The sequence below is a fragment of the Belonocnema kinseyi genome, chromosome 6, assembly GCF_010883055.1.
Source record: "Belonocnema kinseyi isolate 2016_QV_RU_SX_M_011 chromosome 6, B_treatae_v1, whole genome shotgun sequence".
Taxonomy (NCBI): domain Eukaryota; kingdom Metazoa; phylum Arthropoda; class Insecta; order Hymenoptera; family Cynipidae; genus Belonocnema; species Belonocnema kinseyi.
In genome coordinates this window covers 39,407,062-39,412,970 of record NC_046662.1, presented here as the reverse complement: position 1 = coordinate 39,412,970, position 5,909 = coordinate 39,407,062, and the positions used below count along the sequence as shown (strand labels likewise).

General features: G+C 37.9%; 1 pseudogene; it reads left to right on the top strand.

The window, feature by feature from the left end:
* Positions 1-5,909, top strand: part of LOC117175342 — a 27,185-nt pseudogene that overhangs the window by 4,921 nt on the left and 16,355 nt on the right.

The window sequence follows — 5,909 nt, the reverse complement described above, 5'->3', positions numbered from 1 at the left end:
CCGGATTGAAGTCTGGTACAGAGGGTTTCATTTTTGCATGCCAAGACGGTGTCATTTCCATCTTAACATACCGTCGTCACATTTTGAGCCAAGACATTCCCGATGATAGCTGCAGGGCTACACCCCAAGCATTTAGCTCACATACTATCTAGTTGTCCAACACACGCGAGAACGACCTGCATTCAAAGGCACAATGCGACACTAAGAGTACTTTATTACCATCTCTGTCACTCCTACGGCATTCACCTTAATATCGCTCCTCTAAATGCTCCTAGGGAAATTGAGTCAAATGTCGAGAATGGGAAGCGCCGCATATACTGGAACTTTATGTTCTCGACAAATGTTTCTGTTGCTCACTCGAGGCCTGACATGGTTCTTCTTGACTTCGAGAAGCGAACCATGTTCGTTATCGAATTTTCGGCACCAGCTGACAAAAACATCATAGCCAAGGACAATGAAAAGAAAGAGAGGTATCGAGACCTTATAAGGGAGTTGCAACGATTGTACCCGGAATATTCTATTAAACTGATCGTCCTTATCATCGGCGCTCTTGGAGGTGCGAAGCTTTCACTTGCTAATAGCCTAAAAAGCATCGCTGCGTGTCAACAATATGCTATAACACTTGCGGGAAAAATGCAGAAGGCGGTTGTCCTTGGGTCACTCCGTGTTCTTAGGGTGCACGAGGCTTTTGCTGGATCGTCGTATTGATTCCTTTACAGACTTTAACCACCTATCTCACGGTTGTGAGACGCGGTTATGGCTGAAATTTTACCGCGATTTCGCTGGAAGCGGGTGCAATTTTTCAGATTAGCACCCGCTCCCGGCGAAATCCTGCGGTTGTCCTTATGACAAATTTTTAAATATATATATATTTTGTGTCGCCCTGCTCCAAACTTTTATATTTTATTCAGTAACTTTTGTTGAGAAATGTAAAATTTATTGTTCTCAATGGTTCGGAGCTCACCGTAAACAGTAGGTCCCCCTCCCACCACCAACTAAGTGTGTGGGGGGTGTGTAATGGAAAAGGGAAGAAGGTTCAAGAAAAATTTTAACCCTTAGGGGACACATTAGCAGCTTCCATTTTACTTCCATATAATATAATAATATAATCATAATATAATCATAATACACTCATCATAATTATATACGTAAACAACAAAATCTTAGAATGTTCTGCTTTTTTACAAAAATTTTTTTTTTTGTTACAGGCATATTGAAGCTTATTCAAAGAAATACGGGCGAGCAATGCGTAATTTCTAATAGCATCTTTTAAAAAATATCATTATTCATTATTCAAATCGGGCGCTTATAGTCCATTGTCGGAGTTATTTTTGAGGAACATCTTTGCTTCTTTTATTATTAAATTACGACCTTGAATTAGTTATAACTAATACATGTAAATTTATTATTATTTATTAGGTTTATTTTCTATCTACAGAAAAGGTGTCCCAAACACTTAGTGCCGCGACCCAGGAAAATTCCACTAATTCTGAGGAGATTAAGCAGAAAGCTGATGAAAGTGACATCAATAATCCATATGATGTAAGATCTATACTTCGATATCTATCTATATATCTATCTATACTTTTCGGTTCGGTTCCTTTACAATTAAACTGGACGGCCTATGAAAAATCCACCAGACACGACCTCGGATTGTGGAAATAGGATCCATGTACTAAGATCATCTAATGAATACGGTTAAAATACTAAATGAGTAGTCGCGGACAATTACCCAGGGATAGTCCTGAAGACAAAAAAAAACAAGTTGAGCCAAAACTAGAGTAAAAACCGCGAGAATTCCTTCCCTAGCTACACTTTCACCTAATAATTACACCACCTAACTCAGTCGTAGATTAAATTTAAAAAGATCGAACGCGCTGAGCACCTGACAATGGATTTGCAAATAATTCCGATCACGCTGAAGTTCTGGTTGATGAAAATTATTTAAATGGAAACACGATGACGAGCAGGCGAGGAAGCAACATTAAGACCAATCGCGGAAATCATGTACCATCTGAGAGATAATAGCGATTTCAGCAAAAGGAAGAATATTTACATTTAGATTTCTCCCAAGCTCTAAAGATCTAGCTGAAATAGATGCCATCCTTCGTAAGAATTTCTATGTTTAAACCGACGGTGGAATACAAGATTTAAAACCACTTGCATCAATTGAACAAGATGATTGGCTGAGCCTAAGAGAATTCTCCCCGTGTTCAGTGTGTGATTTTACGGAAAGGTTAAAGCTGCCTACAGTCAAGCAGTACATTGTTAACAACACACGGGTGTTATCTAACGCAAGGCATTTTCAAATATTCTTCTACACTCACACACACACACACACACACGTTGTGCTCACCGCGTAATTTCATAATGAAAGTCGTAGACACCCATCCTGCAGTGCCTGCTGTTAGGAAGCACTAGACTCCTAGCGATAAAAAGCGACTTATCCAACCCAAGGAACTATAAGCTAAAAACTGTAACTTGTCTGAACATGCTGCACAAGATCTTTACAGCTAGTCTAAAGGACAGGATTGTTCGGAGAATTATACCTATTTGGAGCGAGATATAGGAACAATGTCGCTCGAAGAAAGGTGTAGTAGGCTGCAGAGGGAGCCTGTTAATTGTCAGGAATATCAGAGATACACTTTTTCTATCTGGAAATGATCATGTGAAAACGAATAGTATCACCTTCGAGAATGCCGTCTTTCAGGAGAACACCATGAGCTGTTTCTTATTTTTCATCAAACTTCTGCCTCTATCTCTTGCAACAAATATGAGAGATTGTTATGGACTTTAGATTGAACAGGTGCACCAAGGTTTATCTGCAGCAAAGACGAATTTTTGACGTTTCTGAGGACCCTGGACCCTGATCTCCTGAATAAAAGTGTTAACAAACACCTTGACACTGGAGAGACCTATATATACCTAGTCGTTCTTGAGAGCAACATTAAGGATATCAAATTAGTCAAGAAGTCTCTGCGAAGCAGAGACAAGTGTCTCCTCCGACAGATTCGATCTTCCAGTCTGTCGGCGTTTAGAAAAATATTTGCGTCTTACATGCTTGGCGTTCCGGTTATAGTTTACTAGTGTGAGTGTAATTCTATGTGCGAAGCACGAGCTTGCGTCCTTTGGAACTGCCAGACATAAGATTATACATATTTAGGTGAGCTTGCATATCAATATGTCCGTTCCGTGATTGTACATCCCACGCCGTTAACGCAGGCTCAGTCTTCTCAAACCCTAATGTCTTTACAGCTGAATTATCCTAGGTTACAGCTTACACAGCCGCAAATGGAAAAGTTCCTCTCCTAAAAATTGCCTGGAATCACGAGATGATTGGCAAGGGAGCATTTCTTTACACGCTGAGTACCTAAAACTAGAACTAACACTATCCAGGTATCACATTCATCCGGGATCGAGGGAATTCCATGGCTACAATACGGCCCTTAGAGTGCTTAGCTACCACCCTTATCGTTCTTACGGCGTTGGCCGCCACACTATCCTGCCGAAAGCTCGGAGGGAAATAGGCTCAATTGTCCAGAACGAGAAGTGCCCAATTTTGTGAAACAACTAGTATAAACCAGCAGTCTCCATTGCACACTCACAGTCTGACATAGTTTTCCAGAACTTTAAGAAACGAACTATATTTGCGATTGAATTTGCGGCTTCGGCCGTCTCCAGTATTACGGCCAAGGATAGAAAAAAGAAAAGGGCCGAGAGGTATCATGACATAATAAGGAAAATGCAAAGACTTTTCCCAGAATATTCTTCTAAAATAAGCGTAATTATGAACGCTGCTCTTGACGATGCGAAGCTGCTACTGGATCGTAACCTCTAAACTATACACGTGTATCAAAAATATGCCAAAGAATTTGCGATATGGATGTAGAGCGTCGTTGTAAATTCGTCGTGCCGTGTGGCCAATCATCTTGAGGTCGTGAAACGGGGCCAAATATGAGATTTACCGCGGTTCCACGGGGTAAGTTATCATTTCCGGAGATGGCAGCTGCTCCCTTTACAGCCGCACAGTGTGTGTTCAGCCTATTTTTAAATTATACATATGTATATTTATATAACTAAATCAGGCATTTTTATTATTTTTGGAAGAATAGGAAAATTTATATTTCTTATGTGCTACAATTTCAGTTTGGTGATTATACTGGCACAAAATTCGAAAAGCTCTGCAATGGAGAAATTTTACTGACTGCAGATATAGAGAAAAAATTAAAATGCCGGTACGTCGATCATGGTATTCCTTTTCTGAAAATGGCACCTTTTAAAGTAGAAGAAGCAGCTTTGGAGCCTAGAATTGTTTTATACCACGATGTAATTTACGAAGAGGAAATAGAGACTCTCAAAAGATTGTCAAAGCCCAGGGTTCGTCAAACTGTTTGATTTTTTACTATTTTTTATTTTAACAAAAATGTATCCAGTTAATATTCAACTAGTGGTACGATTTTTAATTGTTGAAACTTATAAAATTTGGATACAAAAAAAGCACAGTTGTATTCTTTGTTGAAAAAAATTTTCAAATTGGTTATTTTTGTTGTTAGGTAGAAAACATTTAAATCGGGTTACAAGCAACACGTAATTTTTTCTTTGTTGAATTTACTGTAGTAAAAAACTACCTTTTCTTGTGGTACCGTAATAAATCATATCGTTTTTGATCAGTTTTTCCGAAAAGGGCTCAGTCACGTTAAGGTTTTTATAAAAATGGGTGTAAAATGGCTAAAGCGCATTCTTGTGTTTATATTTCTGTACCTGTATAAATAAATGGCAGATGGTAGAACCCTATAGACATTCTCGCAGGGTCATTGAAAACTGTTTTTTCAATTCTGCAGACTTCGTGGGACCGACTTAATTTATATTTAAAAATCTGAAATAATCATAAATACATTCATAATGCTGGCAGTTGTTTTATCCCCTAATCGCAGCTTCCGTTTTAAAGTTCCAGGTTACCGACCCAAATTGTATTTAAGTGCTGGCAAGTAGGCTGTGCACGGTCAAAAAGCAGTGACACTAGACAGTACATTTTTCATAATAAATATAAACGCGTTTATGCTAGTATCAATCGTAAACTAGTCAAATTTACATTTAAAAACCATATTTTAAACGCCTTCTTAATTTTCTAAAACATGGTAAAGATTAAAAACTGCGCTTAGTTTGTTTTTCATCATCTATGTCAAGAAGATTTCCCGTGAAGCATAAGCTTTAAAAATAAAGTGAACGCAATAAAACACAATTTACTTACATGACCAAGTAATCACGTTATATATCAAGTTTTATATAATTATATAATGGTTTAATAAGCTTACTTATATTTACCAGAATCAATAATAGTTTATTTCACTTCTTCTATGTGATTTTATTAATAGCATTTAAATTAATATGAATAAGACCAAATTATTATTAATCATTTACTATTTTTTACCATTTTATAGTAAATAAATACCCAGTAGGCACAAAATTTGGCGACGTCTTTACGACATCGTTACGACATCCTATGTCCGTGTCGTTTCAGTGTCTTTACGATATCGAAAGACATCGTCAGATCATATCACGTGTTGACAATATCGTATAGACACATTAACGACATGGACATAGGATATCATAAAGTTGTCGTAAAGATGTCGTAACGACGTTGTAAAGACGTCGCCAAATTTTGTGACCACTGGGTAGGAAAGAAAATTAAAGTAATTGTATTTTTGCACTCCTTCATCACAGAGTTCGATGTAAGAGTAAGAAAACTGTTCAAATAAATGTTTTCACGTAATAATAAGTATCCTAAAAACATTTTGCAAGTCGCTTACACTACCAGGTGTATACATATGAAACCGGTATTGCCATCTAGCGGCCAGTAGGCACACTTGTAGGCACTGTCGGAACTTACCATTTGTGCTAATTGGCGT